Source organism: Pogona vitticeps, chromosome 4 (assembly GCF_051106095.1).
Source record: "Pogona vitticeps strain Pit_001003342236 chromosome 4, PviZW2.1, whole genome shotgun sequence".
NCBI lineage: Eukaryota > Metazoa > Chordata > Lepidosauria > Squamata > Agamidae > Pogona > Pogona vitticeps.
The window spans coordinates 31,278,941-31,303,440 of NC_135786.1; the positions used below are offsets into that span (position 1 = coordinate 31,278,941).

Sequence of the window (24,500 nt, forward strand, 5' to 3'; positions counted from 1 at the left end):
CTGAGGACAGATATCAACACTGATGCTAACCTGCCTGGGAAGTCTGGTAGTATTGTGCTTACAGTGTTGAGCTGGAAAGTGTGAGACTGGGTCTCCCCAGTGAGTCATGAAATTCATTGCATGATCTTTGGTCAGTCATTCTGCCTGAGTGAGATAATTTATAGAATTCTTGCTGAGCTAAAGTGGCAAGGAGGAGGGCATCATGCACCACCTTGAATTAACTGGAGGAAATATGGGATATCAGTATAATAAATAATGAAACTCGCTTGCTGGTGTGGTAATTTAATACACTCTCATGTGCTGTCGTAAAGAAAAGTGAGATTCATATGCGGTTTGTTGCATACCTTATGCAGCTCCTCTGTCACACCCAGCCTCGCTTCTTTTCTGTCACTGTGTAAGAGTTCATCACTATTCAAGCTTTTTTGGGGAAAAATCTCCAGATGTTGTATTGGCCCAAAGATATTTCTCTACAGCCTTTCAGATTAATTGAGAAGAACTGCTGCAGCGCTGCTCTGGTTGGTGTGCAGCAGCCTGAAGTTTATTAAGAGAAAGGGACTGCTCTTGTTCATAATATAAATTAATGCCTGGTCCAGAATTACTTTATGTTTTATGTTAAATCATAAGATTCCAGCCCTCATTATGGTGACACAAGGTTAGGCAAGAAAACATTTGAGTGTCCAAATTCTGCTAAATTGGGTTTCTGATATATGCACATAACAAATTTTCACTGCCTTGTCTACATGTCTCCTTTCACATGTGATGTGTTCGTTCATTCGTTAGTTCGTTTAGTCATGTCCGACTCTTCGTGACTCCATGGACCAGAGCACAGCAGGAGCTCCTATCTTCCACTGCCTCCCGGAGTTGGGTCAAATTCATGTTGGTTGCTTCGCAGACACTGTCCAGCCATCTCATCCTCTCTCGTTCCCTTCTCCTCTTGCCGTTGCACTTTCCTAAGATCAAGGTCTTTTCCAGGGAGTCTTCTCTTCTCATCAGATGGCCAAAGTATAGGAGCCTGAGCTTCAGGATCTGTCCTTCCACTGAGCACTCAGGGTTGATTTCCTTTAGAATTGATAGGTCTGTTCTCCTTGCAGTCCAGGGGACTCTCAAGAGCCTCCTCCAGCACCACAATTCAAAAGCATCAATTCTTCGGAGGTCAGCTTTCTTTATGGTTCAGTTCTCACTTCCATACATCACGACAGGAAAAACCATAGCTTTGACTATTCGGACTTTTGTTGGCAAGGTGATGTCTCTGCTTTTTAAGATGCTGTCAAGGTTTGTCATTGCTTTCCTCCCAAGAAGCAGGCGTCTTTTAATTTCGTGGCTGCTGTCTCCATCTGCAGTGATCATGGAGCCCAAGAAAATAAAATCTGTCGCTGCCTCCATATCTTCCCCTTCTATTTCCCAGGAGGTGATGGGACCAGTGACCATGATCTTAGTTTTTTTGATGTTCATATGTACCAACATACAAAACAAAAAAGTAAAAACCTAACAATATTAATAACAAAATGTCAAAACTAAACATCCTATAGACTACAAATATAGACCGGAGATTTCGCCATTGTCTGCTCATCTGAATATCATCAAAGGATTCTAGTGAGCACTGATTCACCATAAACTAATTCTTCCCCTAAATTCCTGTCTTTTCCTGGCCCCAGTTATATATCAGCTTCCAGCTTTCCTTTACAAAGTGTCTCAGTTAATCCCATAGTGCCTCTGAAAGCATATCTAGTTCTGCAATGTCCAATAGCTTCTTTAATAGCTCTTCCATCGTTGGTGTTTTTCCAGTCTTCCATTTTTGGGCCCTGAGTAACCTAGCTGCAGTAAATATATACAGTAGGCAATATTTTATTTTCTTATCAGGCTTCATCCCTAAAAGGAAATTATCCTCAAATATAAGGTCAGTAATAAACATTTTACTCAGGTAAGATTGGCAAAAATGTCAGAAGGGATCAGTAATGTTTGTTGGAAATGTAAAGAAAATCGTGTATGGTGATCATGCGAAAAAGAAAAAAATGGTCACAGGTTTGGGAAATGTCACAAGAGATTGTGCAACAAAAATTAAGTTTTAAACCTGAATTGTTATTATTGAATATAATGCCAGAAAATTTGATGTGACTTTCCCTTTAACCCCTTTATAGATCTGGTATAATATAAGAGCACCAAGTAAACTTTGTGCATAATGAACTGTAATGAAAGAATTTGAATTTTCAAGAGCTATTTTCAGATTATGGACCATTCTTCTGTTTATTCTGTTAGTCATGTGATTGAAGCCTCTCCACAGTTACGTTCATTGATTGGATGCCTGCACTTAAAGGAATCTGTGAGTAGGGAGGGAATCATTAGGGCAACGTGTATTTTACATGGGAAAGGTCCAAGGTACCTTTCATGATAACTCTGTAAAAACAATAGCAGTCAATATAGAAGAGACCCATCAAAATAGAATAGAGCTCATAAAAGTAGACAATACCAGGATAGATGGATAAATTGTCTGATCTCATGTACAAAGCAGCTGCGTATGCTCTTATATCCAGAGACCAACTTGGCATTTATTTATTTATTTATTTTAGTTATCCAAGCTTTAGCAGATTTTAGAACACCACGAAGAGAGGGCCTAGAAGCCCTTCTCAAATATTATGCTGCCCACTCTTTTGTTTTCAGTAAATGCTAAAGTTTTTGTTTATTTGTTTTTGTTACTGTTTTTGTTTTCTTGTCCATCTCATGCTTGTGCTGAATCTTGTACCCTGAAAGAGTGGTCTTGAAGTGTAACTTGGGGAAGTGGACATACTGTTTTCAAAAGTAACCTAGAGTATGAGCTAGACTCCAAAGAAAATATGGCTTTCCTTTTCTTCTGGTTAGAAGAGCCATCTGCAATAGAATGCTGGGTGTTGTTATCAGACATGCATTTAAGGAAACTCATGTTGCTGAGAAGGGGCTACAGTGCAGTGCATGGGGTAAAATTAAAGAAGAATTGGTAAGGGTGGATCCACAATACGTTGCATTATATTCTGAGTGTCTCTGCCCAGGAGTAAATCCGGCCTGAAAAAGAGTCCAGAATCTGAATGCTTTATTGCTATAGTGTACATTGGACATGGTTATAGAAGGATGAAAAAAGAGTACTGTAATGTAGCTGATTATCTAAAAATGGCACTGGGACTATAGATTTAACTAATTAATTTAAAAAATAATTTGCCAGTTTCTGGCTTGAGTAAGTGTTGTAACTGATGCCGCTGTTGAATGGGATTTCTCCACTCACCCTCTTCTGTTTTTTGTGACTGGCATCAGGAGGCTGCTGTCTATTTTCAATGCATAGATAACTAGATCAATGAATGAAATATTAAAGGAGCACATTCTGAAGAAGAAGCCATTGCAGCCTTCTGTGGGGTGTGCAAGGCCTGTGGAAGACTCTGAAAGCCTCAGACATGTTAGCTGCATGTATTCCCCATCTCCTTGCCTCCCTTCACTGGGTAACTGGACTGCTACTATGACGAGGGTCCTCTGTAAAACCCTCCCTGCAAGGCTTTACAAATTTCCTGGTAACCTTTTTAAAAATCCTGTTTCCTCATGCACCTTTGATGCTGCTTTCCCTTCATTATCCACCTTCCTTTAATTGGTTTTCTAATATGAAATCATTGTCTTTTATTATGTAGCAAAAGCATTTGCCATTTTCTGAGTTGTCAATTAGTGAAGACGGTGTTTATGTGAAATTGTGGTTGTGCATCTTGGAAGCAGATAGTCTGAATGGGTTTAAATTGGAGGTGTCTCTGTGCCAAAAAGAGATTGAGAGCGAGAGAGAGCGAGAGCGAGAGAGAGAGAGAATAATGTCTCTGAAGGTGACTTTAAACTTAGGAAAACAAACTAGGGCTATTTCCATGAATGCAGTGGCTAGCTAGCTGGCTGCTGAGAGATATACAAATTGGTGACTGGTGGGTTCCCAGGATGAGTGACAGGAAATGGACAGGTCCATTTAAGACTTGAGCGAGATCCAGTGATCCATTGAAATTACTAGGCAATTGCAACAGATCCACCTGGATTTATAAAAGCCTGGTAGGCTTTCCATTGGGCAAGACTGCCTCACCATTAATGAGTTTCAAGGTTGGTTCCTGGGAAATCCAACACAATTTCCAGGATATCTTAGTTTGTGATGTGACAAGTCCTCTTTCCTCAGCAGAGGATTATATATTAATCATGAATCTCTGATGAAAAGGACAAGGGAGAGAAAGGAAGGGGTTGCTGTAATCCTATTATGGATTCAGTGTGGCATATTTTGCACAAGATCACTTTGCTGCTAATAAGGCACCGTTGTCTGTGTTTCCAAGGTAACCAAGGCTTTTGGTCTACTAGGAATCACTACTGGCTTTACAGTTTATCTCCCCCTCTTAGAAATAAAACAGAATTAAATTCCTTCTGCTCTGCTTTTGCTGAGGTATGGTGTTGAGTAATGGAAAGATCCCAGCTATTGTCACCAGTGAACAATACTACAAGTGTCATGATGTGGCCACGTTTTGCACGTCCAGAGCGTCTCTCAGCTGTGGACCTCTAAAGGACTCATGTAGATTGACGCAGTGCTGTATGTCCATGTCAATGTAAGGCGGGTCACGCATACCCTTTTGTCACCCTTTAAAGCAACAGTCTCTCTTTACATTCACATTGTCGCATTTGCCCCTTTCATGCACGTACAAAACATGTTCAGGCGGATGGTAAGGCAGTTGATGACAGTAAAATGTTTGCATTGATTATCTTGTTTACAAAAATTCTTATCTTACTTGACTAAGATGAATTTCTGTAGCCTTCCGTTTTGAAATGGGTGGCCTAGCAAGTCTGCTGCAGCAAAAATAATCAAATCTTGTGGTGCCTTAAAGGCTAATTAATTTATCATGGGAGTAGTTTTGGAACAGCCAAGATGGATGCATAACATTGATGCTCTATAGCCTGCCTATCCATTTTTAAAAACACCTAAAGCTGATTTTTAGAAACTGCCGCATTCTTCTATCATCTGCATCATTCTGAGAAATGAAATGGGCTGTAGATATGGCCACAAATATGATGTGACAACCAGTTTTTCACTAAAGGAAACCTTTGATACCCCATCCCAGTTTTAGGTGACTGACCAAATATAGTGCTGAATTAACTGAAAGCATGGTTTCATTGACTTTTAGGCAGTGTGTATGTCAACAGAACCAGGAGAAAGTTGTCTTAGGACCACCACCACCCCCAGGAAGATAGGATAGTGGCTTTGTAGCTGATGGATTTGAAATTGGCCTTACTACATTTGAAATTGACAATTCTGTCTTTGAAATGGAGTAATTTGAAAATCATGGCAAAAAGACAGTGGATCTTAACTTAATCCAAGATTACAAAATCAAAATGCTAATCATGCTAACAAATAAGTCAAGGTAGAAAACCTTAAGAATATAAATTGCACAGTGAATCTGTCTCTCAGAGGATTGCCCAGATAAAAAGAAGGCATTTTGATGTTATATCCTTCTGGTGAGAAAACTATTTGAAATCTGCTCTGATCTATAATTCATAAACAGATGAGTCCCTAAGTCTGCATGAAAATTGACACTATATTACCTATTCTGTAATAAATTTGTTAGTATTTGAGGTGTTTGAGGACTCAAGTGGTGCCCCGCTTGATGACGATAATCCATTCCAGGAAAATCGCTGTTAAGTGAAATCATTGTCAAGCAAAAAAAAAAAAAAAAAAAAAAAACCCCAAAAAACAAACCATTGGAATGCATTGAAAACCGGTTAATGCGTTCCACTGGGGAAATACCTCATCGTCCAGTGAAGATCGCCCATAGAGAACCGCCGATCAGCTGTTTAAAATCGCTGTCTTCCGAAGCTTCTGTCCTGAAAACAGCCATTTTGCAAAGGGAGGGAAGCCATTTTGCGAAGGGAAGCCATTTTGTGGAGGCGGAAAAAACATCATTTTGTGAACAAATGGTTCGGAAAGCAGGCACCTAATCAACGTAAAGCGAAAAAAAACCCATAGGAACCATCGCTACAGCAATTGCAAAAAACTCGTCATCAAGTGATTTCGTCGTCAAGCAGGGTCGTCGTCAAGTGGGGCACCACTGTATATTACTGAGCAGCTTTGTTTTGGTAACTCTTGAGTGCTTCTGCTTCACCAGTTTATTAACGAATAATAAAGTGCTGGATATAGTTGATTGCATCTTGAAAGCAGTAGTAGGTAGACCTGTGCTCACTCCAGAACTTTAGGAGTGAGCACAGGACTTCACTCCACATGGCAAAAACTGAATGCTTGGGAAGATTTGGAGTGGGGGGGGGCTCTTAACTGTTTAACATTGATGAACACCATCTCTCTTCTTGCTGCCCTATCATTTCCTCCAAAGGCAAAAAGAGCACCTTCATGTGAAGCATGTGATAGTGGCCAGTAGAAAGATTCAGCAGTCTTTTTGATCTGCAAACAGCCAGCGTGTTCCCCATGACCCCAGCAAGATGTGGTTCCTCTAGAAATTATATCTGGTATGTCCTTGGTATGATATTGGATAGCAGATAGGCAGGCTGCCAGGAACCCCCAGTTTTGCTTAGAGACATTCTTCCCCAAGGTAGTAGGAGAGGTAATTGTCCTCAAAACAACAATAAAAGGTGAAACAGCCAGCAGACAAGGCATGTGAGTAGAATTAGGGGAGGAGAATTGGTACAAGTGTGCTGTGCTCAGTCAAACATCATGGTCCCAGATTCTTGCCCCTATGCCTATATAAATGTAAAGCCTGCAGAATTCTTCAGTTAGTTATTGGGTTCCTCTACTTCTGATCTTCTTCACCTTCATCCCTTGTCCCATCTCAAGCATCCTCCTAGCTGAAGTACACATAGTGAACATTTAAGACTGGAATCCCCCACCCTATCCCCAAAATATCAGTTATAAGATCTTAGAGCAATGAGAACCTCAAAGAATGGCTCTGAATTACAGGGAAGCCCTTCTAATACAAGCTTATGAATTGTCCTGGGCCCGGTGCTCTTCAGTATTTTTATTAATGACTTGGATGAGGGAGTGCAGGAAATGCTTATCAGATTTGCAGATGATACAAAATTGGGCAGAATAGCCAATACCCTAGAACAGTGGACCCCAACCTTGGGCCTCCAGATGATTTTGGACTTCAACTCCCAGAAATCTTGGCCAGCAGAGGTGGGGGTGAAGGCTTCTGGGAGTTGTAGTCCAAGAACATCTGGAGGCCCAAGGTTGGGGACCACTGCCCTAGAAGACAGAAACAAAATTCAGAATGACCTTGATAGGATGGAGCAATGAGCTGAAAGCAAGAGAATGATATTCAGCAGAGATAAGTGCAAGGTACTGCACCTCGAAAAAAGAAAACAATTGCACAGTTACAAGATGGGAGGGGGGATACCTGGCTCATCAAAACTACAAGCGAGAAGGATCTTAGAATTGTCATGGATCACAGCTGAATATGAGCCAACAGTGTGATGTGGCTACAAAAAGGCAAATATTATTTTAGGCTTCATTAAAAGAAGTATAGTTTCCAAATCCCATGAGGTCCTAGTCCCCCTCTATTCAGCACTGGTTTGGCCTCACCTTGAGTATTGTGTCCAGTTCTGGACATCAAACTTCAAGAAGGATGCTAACAAATTGGAACAAGTTCAGAGGAGGGCGACAAGGATGATCAGGGGGTTGGAAACCAAGCCTTTTGAGGAAAGGCTGAAAGAATTGGGCTTGTTTAGCCTCAAGAAAAGAAGATTGTGGGGTGATATGATAGCACTTTTCAAATATTTGAAAGGCTCTATACAGGGGAGGGGCAAGATCTGTTCTCGATCATCCCAGAGTGCAGGGCACACAACAATGGGCTCAAGCTAAAGGAAGCCAGATTTCGGTTGAATATCAGGAAAATCATCCTAACTGTTAGAGCAGTCTGACAGTGGAACCAGTTACATTGGGAGTTGGTGAGTGCTCCAATACTGGAAGCATTCAAGAAAAAATTAGATAATCACCAGGCATTGTATTCCTGCATTGAGCAGGGGGTTGGACTTGATGGCCTTGTAGGCCCCTTCCAACTTCATTTTTCTATGATTCTATGATTGTGTGATTAAGTGATGTGAGACTGAAATGTACATGAAGTTGTAAGCCTTTCATGTTTAATACAGTCCAATAATTTTCTATTTGTTAGCTTCCTTGAGTGACATTCCATTCCTTCTCTTTGACAATGATAACTTGTTCACTTTGCGTATTGACTTGCCTTCAAGATAAGTGTTTGTGTTGAGGACAAGTGTTTGGGGACAACTAGGACCAAGACTTCAGCTTGACATACAGAAGTGCATTAAACATCTTCAGGTGAGTCACATCAGATGTGATATAAAGACCAAAATATTAATATCAGCAACTATTTATGTAATACACCGAATGAAAAATGCTTTGTAATTCTGATCATGTTCCTTTTCTTATAACAGCCATATGGGAATAAATATTAATATTGAAGGCTAGTCAGTAGGTAATGTTGTTGAACAGAAATCTTTTTTAGATTGTAGTAATAAGTGGTGTGCAATAAAATAGATTGAACACATAGGAATATGAAAATCTGTCTTGATTGTGGTGGGTTTATTCAAATCCTACCTGTTTTTTCTTCTCATTCTTGCATTGTATTGGGTATGAGACTTTTAATGGATTTTCTCAAATAATTTGCACATGTTTTCATACCTTTCCTACTGTGTTCTCTTTTAAATACATTTTAATCAATACTTTCATTTTTGTATCTATTTTTATGTTGACTAAAATGTGTTTATCTTGAATGCAGACTTAGAGACAAATGCACATTGAGATAAAAAGACCTATTATAATTATCATTGTGAAGAAAAAGATGAGAAAAAAAGGAAAAGGAAAAACAAGAGACCCTTTCAGTAAGATTCAAGAAATCAAAGGGAAGATAAAAACCAGTTAGGGATGCTGAAAGGTTGATAGGGGAATATATTATCTGCTGAAAATTTTTCTTTTTAAAAAAATAAGAGATGGAAACTGTATACCTAGCAACTCTACAAAAGAGGTGCAAGTATTCCTTCAGAGCAGTGTCCTGTAATATAAAACCTGCAGTTTTAGAAAGTTAAGTTCTCTCAGAGCACTTGGAAAACATAAATCACCAGGAGTACATGAGATACTACTAAAGCTATTTCAGACTATAGAGAATGAATCTATTGCAATCCTATATGGAAAATGAACTAGTGATCTACGTCTTGGAAACATTCAGTATGTATTCCAGTCCCAAAGAAAATATATGCCAAAAATTGCAATACTTATAGGACCATTGCATTAATTACTCAGAGAAGCAATGTGGCACTCAGGTTTTGCATTAAAGACTTTATTTTTTATGAGGGAGAACTGGCAGAAATTCAAGCTGGATTCAGAAAAGGAAGAGGCCTTAGAGATCATATTGCAAAAATATAATAACTACTGGAGCATACAAAAGAATTTCAGAAGAAAATCAATTTGCTATTTACAGTATATATTACAATAAAACCTCTGATTGCATAGAAAACAAAAAGCTATGGATTGTTCTAAATGAAATCGAGGTGACACAACATTTTATCCTCCTTACGTGTAACTTATAGCCTGGATAAAAGGCTACTGGTGAGATAGAATATGGAGAAAGAGAATAGTACTTAGTTGGAAAAGGATATATTTTCTCTCCCTATAAATTCAATCTATGGAAAGAACAAGAATACAGAAAGCTAAATTGGATCAGATGAAGGAGGAGTGAAAACTGATACAAGAAACATCAATAATTTACCATATGCAGATGACACCATATTACTGGCAAAAAGCAACTATGCTTTGAATCGATTAATGATGGAAGTCATTGAAGAAAATGTAAAAGCATGGTTACAGTTGAAACTTATGAAGACAAAATTATGACTACAGAAAAAAAATGACTTGTTTATACTATGGTGCTGGAGGAGAGTTTTATGGATACCATAAACACAAATAAGTGAGATGTAGGTCAGACACAAGGAAGCCATGGCTTTGAGTTCACAGAACTTGAATAGGGATGTTAATGATGGGACATTTCTTGGAAGTCATTATGTCCTAGGATGGCTGTGAGCCAGAAGCTATTTGACAGCACATTACCTTATAACAACAGTAAAGTGTGTTTGTGCATGTTTTTGCAATCATGTTATTCTGAGTTGCCTCTTTTTCCTGTTTTGCTTATATTCTTCCACTTGCAGTTTCTTCCAAATGACAGATATAAAAAAAGATATGCAGACACCTTTAATAGTAATCTTGCAGTCTACAAACTGGATATATTTCTGTATACAAGGAATGAGAATCAATTATTGTCAATGTCTCTTTTTGGCCTTAGCAACAGATTGAAATCCATCTGTGGTTGGGTATCCAGCACCCGAAGGACTCCCTTGACAGGGTGCTGACGCTGAACTTGCTTCCTGACTCTACTTAGCATGTTTTTTGTTTTTTGCAGATTTTTTTTTGTACCTTTTAAGAAGAGTGACAGCCTTTGTAATGCATTTGGACAGCTTATTTTGCAAAGGCAGTGCCCTTTTTGTACCCATTGGTGGCTGCTTGTCCTCTTTTGTCATCATTCTGTGCTCCGTTATCTGTGGAGGCTTGGGAGAAAGAGTTGGACTGCTGCTCCAACCTGCCAGGATTCAGGGCAGTAGCCTGAGCCACTAAGAAGTGGTGCTGTTTTGTTCACTTTCCTCTCGGGTGTATTCCTTTCATTCCCCCAGTCTCTGCCTGCATGAGATTTTATCAAGGCTTTCTGACTTTTTGTGATTTATACAGTCTAATGAACATTGCTGACCACCAGCACTGGATTCAGAAAATATTGCTAGCCTGAGAAGTAGAGCCAAGGTGAGATCAAACAGATAAAGGAGATAAATGAGAAGACTCTGGTAAATCAAGGACACAGAAAGAATAGAGCCTAGTGATTGATGGGAGGAGCCTTTTAGAATATGTTGGTTGATTTCAGTTTTTTTTCTCTCAATACAGAGCTTGCTTTGGAAATTTAAGCTTCCAGAATCGCCCGGCCAGCATGGAGTGTTCATACAGGCTAAGGGGATTCTGGGAGATGTAATTTTTAAAAAAGCCTTTCCATGCTCTGTTTCAGACATCACCGTTAGTTCTGCTGTTCCAGCAGTATTAGCATATAGCCTAATCAGCATCCCTACTGCTGACACAACACCAGTTTTTGGTGGCAGCATGCTTTCAAATTGCTTCACGGACAGATGAAAACATATCAGGTCAGGGAATGTGATGCCTGAACATCCTCTGAAGAGCCCTATAGAGCTTCCACTGTTGGAATTTATACCAGAAAAAGGGTTAGTTCCAGAATGAATTCAGATAGCCATTTCTAATTACAGTATATCGAAAATCATCTGTATAGCAAAGTATAAGTCTCTTCATTGTTGCAGTAATTCTAGGTAATATCAGCTTGCCTGTTTCTACAAGCTTTACTTCTACGTTGTTTCTGTGTTCCATAAGCACAAACATATAGTACTTTCAGCATTGTTGAAAGTATCCAAAGGTCTTACAATTAGGCAGGGATGTTGGCAAATTTTTGAGGTATTGAAAAAAAACAACCCACCTCAAGTCAAATCACTAGTGCAACTTAAGTCTGACTTGACAGTGACTCAGGTCCCCATCTCTGCAACTAAAGGAAAAACTGTGGGTGCAAATGCTTTAAAAAGAAAGAAAGCTAAGCTTAAGTTGCAGGCAAATACTTTCGGTACAAGGGCTGTTCCGCTAGTATAGTATGTATCATGTGCCATTATTCCAGCTGCAAATCAAGGTGATGCTGAATGTTGGTATAGTTTCTAACATGGTGTAATACTGTGGCAGCCGCATGCATAGAAGGCTCCAAAGTGCTTCAGCAACCAGAAGTGAAGGTGTGGTGTGGGTAGAATTGATGATGACTCAAATTAATAGTAGCTCTGGTATGCTGCTTTCTCTTTTTTTAATTTCAGTACACAGAAAAAAAAAGCAAAGGCAAGGTGTGCTGCTTATGTACCACCCCATGACACTTAAAGCACTCTGTGGGTGGTTTACAGTTTACGTAATTATGCAAGCTACACATTGCCACCCCCCTTGGATACAGAAATGAGCATTGGATGTAATTTTCTGGATGTATTCAAATGCATATTTTAAACACAGAATATGCACACACAAGTTAAGTTCTGAATTGACTAGCTTATTTCTGTGCTTCTGACACACTGCAATTCCAAGGATAAATTACTGGCCTTTTCTACACTGCTGACAAACTAACCTAGATAAAGAGGTTGCTTTCACATGTAATTCTAAATCAAGATTTAGTGCTATGCCATTGAGCTTCTGGGAACCTGAATGAAGTCTTGGGTTTATGTGCTCCACTTCTCCTTTCCACACCCTTTGTGGCTAGCAAGAGAATATACTGTAATCAGGATTGATTATCTGTGATTCTCAGCTTGTTATGTATGAACCAGGAACTGTGGCTCAAGATAAATTCTACATTTGTTAAATAAGACAGCTAAATAAACCTAGGTTAAAAGTCAGTGGGAGCTGCTGGGATGGGCAACTTCCAGAGAGTGGGGCCATCCTATCTACTTCAGCGGGCGGCACCTTGTAATATTTATACTGTACCACGAATCCTGGATTATATTTAACAGGAAGCCAGACATCATAGAAACTACATCCTGGTTAAGTCTGCCTCCTAGCTATGCATGAGGCAGAGGAGGAGGAGGGCTGAGAATGTGAATCCCAGGTTTAACTGGGGTAAAGAGAGGTTTAGTCCCAGATCATGTTTCATTATGGTATAAAGTAGGGCTGAGTCTGAGAAGAATACTTGCCCATATTGTCTATACTGTCTTCCTAATGGTGAAATAAGAGCGGGAGAAGAATCTTGCAAGATGTTTCTGGAAGTGAAGGATTGGCTGGCTACTTGCCTTTGCCCAGGGGATTCCTGAATGTACTTGAGATACTTTCCCACTCTTTGAGGAGACTCCTTCTATGTACCCCCAATGCAACACTTATGTTCATGCAGTTTTACTCCACCACATGTACAAAATAAGATCTAGCAAGTGGCTGAGATAACACTATTGAATAAACCACTTTGGTCCAAAATAGTCTTCATTGTCTTAATACTTTTATTTGTTTTTAATTTAACCATAGGCATCCGTAATTTTAAATTGTGCAGTGCTGTGATAGAGGAGTAAAGAAAAACAGAATTGACCGGTTGAATATTTTCAAGGTTTTCTTGAAGACTGGCCAAATTGCTTTCCGGTTTTAGATGCAGCGGTTAAAATTGCAAACATGTTTTTTGTGACTAGTATCTAAACTGCATCATAGAAACACACAATATAAAGTATTTCCTGACAAGAATATGCACTTTACAATTTTCCATTCTTGTCTAGCCATCCTGCCTCCTGTTCTCTAGCAGAATAACAATCTTGACAGCTTTTGTAGAGTAATAAGAAACGAAGCATTGTTCTTCAGCTGCCATTTGTCGTGGTGACAGGAGGAAGATTTGTTTGATGTTTCTGTGATATATATACCTGGGTTTTCTTTGCTTAGGTAAGGTAATATTTTAAAAACTCGAGTTAATTTGGTTCTCACTCTACTTAATTCTTCACAAATCCACATAAATGTGTGTGTTGTATACATGTAAATTTATCAGAGACGGGATGGTGACAATATAGGAGAATTAGATAGATGGCTTAACGTGAAATTTGTTTAATATGCTTGTTTTGACTTAATTAAGAGCTTAAGCCTCCATTGCTAGGGAAACAAATTATTGAATCCATCTGGTTTCAAGGTCTAGGGTACCTGAAGAAAACACAGCACAGTAATAATAATGTGCTGTTAAGTTGATTCTGACTTACAGTGATTCCTTGTAGAGTCTCTTGGGTACAGAGTATTCAAAAGTGGTTTACCATTCCTCTCTTTTTGGGGTGCTCTGGGACCGTGTACCTTGCTTAGGATCACACAGGCTAGGTCTTCTTATGTAAGGCACAAGGGGAAACAGAACTCCTAACCCCTCTGCTTCATCTTGCTAAGCCAGCCTAGTAAAGCAGTACAGTCATGGGAGGGAAGCAATGCTGTGCAATGTAAAGTATGTGTTACTAAAAAGAATGGGGTGTAGGGTGTAATTTACCTCCACATTTTACAAAAAGATAAAAAAGAAAGAACATAACAGATCTTGGCATTAAAATAATTAAGACATAGGTTGTAATTGTTGCATCAATGGCAAAATAATTACGAAGTAACTGCGACAACCATAAAAGGGGTTTGTGTGTTCCAGCAGTTTCACTGGCTGCTGATCCCTACTGATTCTAACCTATAAAGCCCTAAAAGACTGGTTCTGAGCTATCTCAAGGACCATGTCTCCCTTTATGAGCCTGCTCAGGTGTTAAGATGTTCAGAAAGACTTTTCTTTTGATCCCAACTACTCTCACAGGTGCATTTGGTGGGGACAGAGGGTGGGGGCCCTCTCTGTCACTGCTCCCAGACTCTGAAACTCCCTCCCACATGAAACCAGGCTGGCTATCCTTCTGCAAGCAGATTAAGATGTTTTTCTTCAGGCAGTCTTTTCCTTAGTGGTTGGTTGTCTGACAGAGTCTTTTTAAATGATTTAAAATGAATTGTTGTGACTTGTTGCTTTTATTAATTTTATTTACCAGGGCCTAGTGAGTCAGCACCTCCATAGGTTTTGTTGATTCAATGGACCTGTTCTACTTGTGACTGGATTTCCATCAGTATTTCCTAGACTTTGCAGTTGTAGTAGATGCTTTTGAGGAATCTATGGAAAAGCAAAGCTTAAGGAAGTAATCTTTTTTCACTATGCTCCAAAATCTCCCAACCAGCATGGCCATTTGGGTGGGAACAGGAAATTGTAGTCCGACAAAGGTTATGTTTCCAATATTCTTTACAAAAATCACAATGTTGTACAACCGTATAATTAAGATAGCCAAGATGGTTATAGGAAGCATGGTGTTGCTGCAATTCTTTGTCATTAAGGATATAAAAATGGTCCTGCTGGAGCAGAGCGAAATCCCTATCTCATTCTTTCTTCTCATCATGTAGCAGACAAGGGGCTGGCAGGTGAATGTGCTTGCTTCTGCTCTGTAGCCACTGGTGTTTGGCAGCGGTAGCCTACAGCTGTGATGACTAGAAGCCTTAGAAAGCTGTGTCTCCCATGCATTTGTCTAACCCTCTTTTAAAGTGGTGCAAGTCATTGCGTTGACAACTCTGATGACACTTGTCCTTTTTCATGATATGCCAGCAGTCACTAACCTACTGGTTCCAGCACAGCTTATCTCAACCTTCTAGGTGAGTTGGCATACCTTGTTTAGCAGAAGATTTATGCTTTCTGGAGTATGGTTCTCCACATTTCAATTTCAGTGAAAAAATAGGGGATCTCTCTCTCTCTCTCTGATCTAGTCAGTGATCCTGTCACCTTCCATCCTTGCAAGGAATGTTAATATTGTCATCTTTGGCTTTTTGATGAAAATTAGGCCAAAATAAAGTTAAGCTTTGTGTGAAAAGCATACAAAGAAGTATGGATTTCATGGTCTGTTAAAGGAAATCAATTTGCTGACATTTATTTGCAATTTTGACAACCCCTATATCTGGTTCAGCTCTTGGAAAACAAATGAAGACAATTCTGTTCACTTCTTGATCTTGGACCTGTTCCTTATAGTGAAGGGATTGAGAGAAACTGGTCATTTTGAATGGTGCTAAGTGTACTCAGAATTAACATTCCTGATGTAACTGATTTGTTATCAGAATCCATGTCAGAAAGGCTGAGTTTAATCTTAGTTTTCAAGCCTTGTTTAGCAGTGAAGTTTATTGGTGTTTTTGGTAAATGACTACCACTTGTCCAAACTGACCTCACTGGACTATTGTGAATTATGGATTCAAATAATATAATAAATTAAAACTGTCAGTGAGTATGTGTTGTAAAATTAATTTTATGAAGTTCTTTTCTATAATAAATATTTGTTCATCCCCCCCCCCCCATTTGTTCCAGTATTAATTCAGGGTGGGATTTTCTCCCTAATCAACTCTGCCTGAACCCACTGGTCTAGAAGGTGTCTCCTACTTTATTTATCACAAGATACATACATATGTTGCTTTTAAAATATGTTTCCAAATGAATTTAGGAATAATAAAAAGATTTGCGTTGGTTTTTTAAAAATTGTCAACTTTTTAACGCTTGTAATACCACTGAAAGGTAGCATCTATACAGCCACAGGCAGCTTTCCTCTTCCAATTCTGCACATAAAAGCTACAAAACATGAACTAGTCCCCATAGCTTAGAATGAAGAGCTGCTTAGGAAGATTGTGGTGTAAGGCCTGCTTATGTGGATGACAGCTTCCTACAGATTGTAAGACATGACAGTGGTTGAGTTGCATGTGGCACACATGCTGGTCAACCATATTGTTCTATCTGTTCAAAAACACATGTTGAAACTTGCAAAATCCTTTTACCAGGGAAGAATTTCAGAGTTACCAAGGGGTTGGTCAACTCACCTGTCTCTCACCTTGGGCCATTCCAAGATAAACATCAATCTGTACACCATTTCCAGGGCAGATCCTGCCACTACAGTATTAGCCTTAGAAAGAAGGTTGCTTTGAATCACAGAGCTGTCCAAAGATACAGGGATCCTACTGTTCTGTGCTACTTTTAGAGCCTGATCTCTTCTTGGCCACCTATTTTCTGGTCCGGCTTCTTAAAGCTATGGTAGAGGCAAATTTTTTTTTGGCCACTCCTCCCATTTAGTGTCTTGGCTCTGAAGTTCCCTTTAAAGACAGGAATTACTGGCCAAAATCTTGGTGCTTAGTGTAACTCAAACTGTAACTTATTGTAGCATACAAGTTGCTATTAGAGTAGGCCGATTTGAATCAATGGAACTTATGGAAGAGATAACTCACTATATCACTAATGAATCAATGGTCTACTTTAGTGAGATTTACTGCACTATGCAACAGAATTTTGACCATTGGAATAGGCAGCTGAGTAATGGTCAGACTCTGACGTAGGAAGGAGAAATAAAGGCCCTCCTGGTGCAATGGCTGGTGAATGTTCTGTTCTGAACTGAATTTCACAGAATTGAGCTTACTCTTTGGTATACAACAGTGGTTCCCAACCTTGGGTAACCCATGTGATCTTGGACTGCAGCCTCCCAGAAACTCTGGCCAGCACAGCTGGTGGTGAAGGCTTCTGGGAATTGCATTCCAAGAACCCCTGGTTTACCCAAGGCTGGGAACCACTGATGTATGAGATTACTGTAGCAATCTAAATGAGGTGGGGAAAATGCAATCTGGGACATTCTGTGTGCTATAGTTGAAAAAAGGTTAATGTCTTCCATCTCTGCTCCAAGGAAATGTTGGACTATTTCAGCATTTTTTAAGATGCTGAATTAGAAACCTCATTATACAATTTCATTCATGGGAACATTACAGATTTAATGTTGCTTCCAGTTTTATTTTATTTTTATCATTGGCTATGTTCCCTAAACTTCTTGTATTTTTGCAAACCTTAGTGATTCCCTAAGCTAGTGAATTTTGTGCACAGATAGTCCCAAGTATTAAATTGAAATTCTAATTTTAGTTACGGAAGAAATTAATGAGATATTAGGAATTAGGTTTAATCAAGACAGATTCCATGTTGCCAAACACATACTCATTATAAAATTGGATTCATCATATCATTTTTCTTGTCTTTTGCAACACAACCAAAATAAACTTACAGGATCCTATTTTTTTCAGCTGCGTAGAAACATTTTTATTGGGCTTTCTTATGCAACAGTGTAAACTGTGTTGATTTACTTATTTAATAAATTAGCTTATGTTTGGTACACTTTACTCTTCTTTTGATCAAAGTAGACATGCCATCTTTATCTTCACTTTCTTGCTGTTACAGATAATTTTTGAAATTCATTTTTGATGTTCTGTTAATTTTGCAGTATATTTTACATGCTGCATTTTGAAATAGGACACTTAACTGATAAAATATTCATTCTTAATGTGCTTTTTTTTCTTGTTATAGATATTCTTTCTAGTTTCACATTAAAATTCTCACATAGCCCAGGGAAATTGGAGAAGTGGTTGCAGCTGTGTGGTGAGGACTGGTTGCACAACTAGTTGTGCAAATAACTTCATCGCATAGCCATAGCCACTGCCATGGTTCTCCTTGCATATGCAAGATTTCAAGGGCATATTGTTGCTTGTATTACCCCACCTTTCTAAATACAAATTCTTATAGATATATTAGTATTTTTTTAAACTATACTCACATCAAAATGGTTTATTGTCCCCTTCCTTTCTGGCTAACTAGCTCAATGGTTTAGGTATGGTTTGGAGTTTAGTTCCCTACTTTATCTCCTGCGAATGGAGCCAGCCTGTGTGGCCATGGGCAAGCTGCACTGTCGCAGGGAGTCTCTAGGCCAGGGCAAGATACATAGTTCTAGAATGCCCCCAGAATAAGTTCATTTATTCAGAACATTTCCAATATTCCTTTAAATTGGGTTAGGCAACTTCCAGAAGCTTGTGTGGAAGGGCGGGGGACACCTAGAGGTCAGAATGGGATGTCTTCAGCATCTTATTTTTCTTTGTTTTATTTTATTAGGGGGTGGCATAGCTGGAGGCTGTACTTTGGCCACCCTTTCTTTAGATACACCCTTTCTACCCTGTCTGCACCCAAAAAGGTATGTGCAATTGAAATGTTTATCTTCTGCCACTTTACTATATGTAATGATATTCATGATTCTTCTAGTACTTCATACTTCTTTTGAAATATCTTTTTAAAACAAGAGCGATTCATCCCCTTATATAGCATTTCAGATGTTTGTAATACTTTTTTCACTCCTTCCTTAATGTGTACCAATAAATATAAGTTTCTTTGTTGTTTGAAATAGCTTAATAGTCAAAGATTACCCTCCAGAACATAGGCCACTGTTAGAAATGGTGCTGATCTGCTCATTAAAATACATGAAAAATTAAAATCTGAAAAATCTAGTTAGTTCTTTAACAATTGAGGTAAAGTTGATGATCAGACTATCCAAGAACAGCTGTACTAGGCTCAGTGGCTGTTATTAATATTTTGCTTCTTAGTCCTAAATTTAGTTGCAATGTATACCTTCTGGTGATTCAAAATACTGTAATTTATTCGCGTTTCTTGGAGTTTCTGATTTCTCTACAGGTCCTTGGTATATTGCTTGCTGTGATCTTGCCAATGAAAGGAAAGATGATTTTTATTCATATTTTCAGCAAATTTTCTTTAAGTAGTTCTGTTTACCTCAAGGATCTTTCTGTTTACGTGGTAAACCAGCCCTCTCTTCTGTTTTGGAATCAAACAAAATACATTTTATTTTTCACATTAATGCAACTCATTGTTTTTACTCTTTTCATCCAGCTAATTCATCTTATTTTGGAAGCAGGCTGAAATTTCTGAGGAAGGCCATTCAACCTTCCATAAATAAGAAAAATAAAGTTGTCCTGAATTTATTTGAATTTACAGCCACCTTTGGAATGTTGTATTGATGGAAAACTGCAAAAGCCCTTTTTAAATACATTGCATAGTCAGCTTATGCAGCGTTGGGTCCCTCATCAGAGAACAATGGGATATAAAATAGATAAATAAATAGTCAAGCTGCTGCCAGATTTGGGGAATGGCCTCTAACAGAGGCCTTTAAAGAGGGATTAGACAAATTTGTAAGAATTACTTGTGCAAAATATGGAAAGACAACTGCTCAAATTTTTCAGTCTCACTGGAAGGAACAAAGTAAGGAAGACTTACATCATTAGAGACTGCAACAAGTTTTTAAAATAGTTTTATTTCTTGTAGTTTTGGGAGCTGTATCCTTTTACTGTTGGTTGGATTCAGGCAATAGCCATCTTTGAAATGTGATGGATCAAACCAGTGAACTTGTGTCTGTGTGTTCTACCATTGGGCTGGGGTGTCCCTCTGAAGTTGCCCATCTCTAAATTAAGTAGAAGGCTCCACAGTTGATGCTCTGCATAACATATACAGTGGTGCCTCGCTTAACGAGGATAATCCGTTCCAGCGAAATCGCTGTAGAGTGAAATCCTCGTTAAGCAAAATAAAAAATCCCATTGAAACGCATTGAAAACCCGTTCAATATGTTCCAATGGGCTGAATAACTCACTGTCCAGTGAAGATCCTCCATAGGGGCAGCCATTTTCGGTGCCTGTAAAGCGAGGAATCTGTCCAAAAACACAACAGGGAGCCATTTTACACAGCGGGCGGCCATTTTGAAGCCACCGATCAGCTGTTTTAAAAACATCGTCAACCGAAAAATTGGTTCCCGAAGCAGGGAACCGATCGTCGGGAAGCGAATTTTGCCTATTGAAACATCATTTTGCGATCGCAAAAGCATTCGCAAAACAGTCATCGTATAGCGGTTTTGTCATTTAATGAGGTAATCATAATTAATATAAAGCTCCTAATGTCTCAAAGATGAAAATATAGATCTTAGTGTATTTGTAATCCCTGTCTTTTAAAGCAGAGTTCCCCAACCCCCGGTCTGTGGCCCGGTGATGGTCCATGGCCTGAGCTGGACCAGGCCATGGAGACAGACCTCCCCCACCCTGCCCACACTCTCCCCGCACAGCCCCTTTGCGCATGTGTGCACGTGCCTACGCCTGTGCTCCCCACCCCTTCACACATGTGCATGAGTGCCCCCAGAGCACTGCGCCAACCTTTGTGCATGCACATTAGTGAGCATGCCCATGCGAGAGAGCGCCTGCTCCTTCACACATGTGCCCCGCCTTCCCCAACTGGTCCACGGGCTTAAAAAGGTTGGGGACTGCTGTTTTAAAGAACTGGCTGGATCCTATCTTAGATGTGTTTGCTGTCTTTTAGTAGCCCATTCTGTTCTGGAGTCTGAAATAGCATTATTCAAAAAATTTAGCAATATTTGAACATTTAATTATTTTTCAAACATATTTAGCTGTATTTATTGGAGAATAGTGGCAGCTCTTGCATATTAAGCCACATTGATCATCTGGCAAGGTGCTTACTAAGGGAGGGAGGGAGGCAATCAACACTACACTGTATCTTTGTATTATGGATATGCCCTTCTTGTTTGAAAGATGTTGATTGTACCTTTCTTTGCAGTCAAGGTCATGATACCACAAAACAAAAATAACACCCTGGTTATAAATACAAATTGCAAACAATCAGCAGCAGAAGAAATACTAACAACATCAGTCATAATTAGCTATTATAATCACATTGGCCATGCCATTAAGTAAAGTCCTTGCAGAATGAGCAAGATATATAACTTTCTGAAAAGGAAGGAGGAAATATCTACAGTATTATTCTGGGTGAGCTTTCCATGACTTTGGGACTGTAAAAGTTGAGGGCTTTTTATTTGCTGTGAGTATTACGTCTGAGGAAGAAGTTGTGAAACAGCAACTGAACATAAAATCTAAGAGTCTAGGGATCTGATGTATTACAGCAAAACGGTCTCTGAAGTACTGGAATTAGACATAAAACTGAGATGCAAATCTTGCTGCTTTAATTGGGACTAGAACAGGGAACTTTTTTGCTGTTATCTCCAATCAGTGATCAGAGCTAAGAGGTTTTTTAAAGCCCAGCAACCGAGCTCTGCTTTGCCACCTGGGAAGGTTTTATACCAGGACTTGCTTCTAAGTTGGCATTCATAGAACTGGGCTCTGTTTTGTGTGGTTAATGGAATAATGTATCAGATTGTAACAATTATCTCTTCAACGTGTTTTTCTTTAACCCTGCTCTGTACCTTGAGCCCTGCATACAGCTAGAATGTAGTCTCTAAGACCCATCCTAATTTGTAATGTAGCCCTGATCTCTACCAAAAATATCCCCCACCCTTGGTCAGTTGCTTCAGTATTGGTAGTTGGGCAACTCTTTCCTTGTATTTGGAGTTAGGTCACCTTACCACACACTAGGAAAGAGACTGGTAGCGACATTCTGTTGACCCAGGAGGGCTTCCAGACAGTTCACTTGCTTCACCAGGGTAAGGGCTGTAATTTAGAGCATCTCTGATCTCCCCACTAACATGCCTTTGAGTTTCAGAGTTGGTATCCTAACTCTCATTTCTGTGGCCAGAGCCTGAATGCATTAGTATGTGACTAAAATAATGTTTCTCAGCTGCTTTAAATATTAAAATCTAGAATTCAGTGCCATCAGTATTATGGATCTCACCTAGCTGTAAAACACCATGTGATTTTCCACAGTGGCTTCATCTGTCTTCTGCCTAAAAATAATAATAAAAGACTGGGAGTTTGTTGGAGTGTCATTCAAAGCCTGTAAACTCAACGCACCTGAAATGCGACATGTATATTCAGGGAATTCTAGGAATATGCATCTGTGAGCTTTTTGTCTTTCAGTAAAATGAGTTTTAGTTTAATTTAAATATACTTGTGTGTTTGAAGCTTGTTAACACATTGTTCAGCCAGTAGGTGGAAAATCTCTGGCTAGGGCATAAGCTTGCAATTATTACGGTTGTGTTGTGGGGAAGGGATAAATAGTCTGAGAGACAGAGTGTTAGAGCTGCTTTTTCCATTCTTTGGGCACATTGGGACATTGGTTGCATCTTGATAAGGGTCTTGCTTTATTCAGGTGAGGCAAAAAATAATGGCTGAAATCCAGTAGTAGGGCATAACTGGAGTAGGCTCATCAAATCATTAGGGATCTGGTGAGTCAACGTATCTGGACATTCTAGTTTCTATGCTATTATAAACCACTTAAATACTGCAGATCTTTTTATTAAATTACAAAGTAGTTCAAAATTGAATAAAATAACGGTGTAAACTTGCAAAATGAAGTGACAACATAGTGTTAAATAAAAAGGTGACAAATATGTGGCCTTACTACAAGTCACCACATACAGTTGAGGTAATAGCCTAAGTCAGTGGTTCCCAACCTCAGGTAACCCAGGTGTTCTTGGACTGCAATTCCCAGAAACCTTTGCCACTAGCAGTGCTGGCCAAGATTTAGAGTTGCAGTCCAAGAACACCTGGGTTACCCAAGGTTGGGAACCATTGGCCTAGATCAGTGGTTCTTAACCTTTGTTACTCGGATGTTTTTGAACTGCAACTCCCAGAAACCCCAGCCAGCACAGTTGGTTGTGAAGGCTTCTGGGAGTTGCAGTCCAAAACTCCTGAGTAACCCAAGGTTAAGAACCAGTGGCCTAGATGACATTTTTTGTGTAGTGTTTTTGTTGTATAATTAAATGGGTCAGTCCTTGTTGCTGTTTCAGCTTTAGCTATATTTGAAGCTATGCTAAAATTAGGAAAGAAAGGAATGTGGTCACTTTAAAGAAGAAGTCTTATACCTGGTTCAAGGTTCTGCAATAACATCCCATGGCTTGCAGCTTCTAATGTGGTAGCTGTGTTACTCTCTTGCAGTAAAATGCCAGCAAGAAGTCTTGTGCTATGGTGACCTACAGGATAAAAGACTGCAGAGGAAGCTGAGAGGATCAGCAGAGAGTTAGCCTTGTTGATTTCTGCATAAGTGTCAGCCACGAGGGACACAAAAGCTGTCCGTGTGATGACCAGGAAGGTGACAAAGGAAAGGGAAATTGTGTCAACCTATCACTGGAGTTGTGCCAAGACATGTTCAGGTGCCTTCCTTAGCAATGGAAAATGGAAACTGGCTCACATGGATGTCTGTGTCTATTTGTGCTCTAAAGTCTAGATGGCGATGATAAATGCCTAAATGAATTGTAAATATAAATGGATGTAACTGTCCTTGCTTACTAAGGAATACTGAAATTATAGTTTACGTGGATGTAGTGGAGAATTCTCTGAAATTTCAAAAACTGTGGTCATTTTTGCCTTTGGAACATTATGGCAACAAACTATAATGGCTGCAGTGTGGCTGTTATACACATACGTGGTCCTGTTATGAAACCCACTGAAGTCAATGGGGCTTATTTCTTCCTTCCTTCCTTCGTCTCTCTCATAATTCTGTTGTTTGTTATGCTTAAATCCTATATTTACTCCCATGATATTTTCTCCTCATGTGGCTTTCTTTCCTACTTTGTCCTCCCAAGAGGTAGGTTTGGAAGTGGAGTGAGATTTAATCTGATCCCAGGTCAGCTAATGGGTTTCATAGCTCACCAGACTTGAATTTGGCTCTCCTAAATCTCATTCCAGCTCTCTAACCATGATGCCCCCATAGGACTGCATAATAAACTTGTTTAAAATGGGCTTTGGTGTAACTGTGACAGTTTAAGTTGAGGCTCCAACTTGCCATGTGTTACCTATTATCTCAGCAACCCTTGTGAAAGCCATGGTTTGTTTTCCTTTCTTAGTCATGGATCATTGAAGCTAAGAGAGTGACTTTCCTGAGGCTCACCTGTTAAGCTCCTAGAAATGATGACACTCAAGGCTCAGAGATTAGCTGTGGTACTGTGCCAGTCCTCAGGAAGGAAGCCAGTTTCAAGAAGTTTGTTTTTCTGTGCCATGCTAAAACACTGGGAAATGCATAAGGGACCAATAATGCAAGGCTGCTGCTGAGGCAGATGTGGTTTTG

General features: G+C 39.5%; 1 protein-coding gene across 23 annotated transcripts in view; it reads left to right on the top strand.

The window, feature by feature from the left end:
• The window catches only part of EPB41L1 (erythrocyte membrane protein band 4.1 like 1), a 229,148-nt gene that overhangs the window by 46,159 nt on the left and 158,489 nt on the right, over positions 1 to 24,500 (top strand). For 3 of the 23 annotated variants that reach the window (XM_078393185.1, XM_078393201.1, XM_078393187.1), the window contains exon 3: positions 8,148 to 8,311. The exons of 19 other annotated variants lie outside the window; for them this stretch is intronic. The gene's annotated coding sequence lies outside the window, so the exon portion shown is untranslated. Of the gene's footprint in view, positions 1 to 8,147; positions 8,312 to 18,587; positions 18,667 to 24,500 lie in introns of all 23 variants that reach the window. One more of the 23 variants, XM_078393186.1, reaches the window with a different exon arrangement.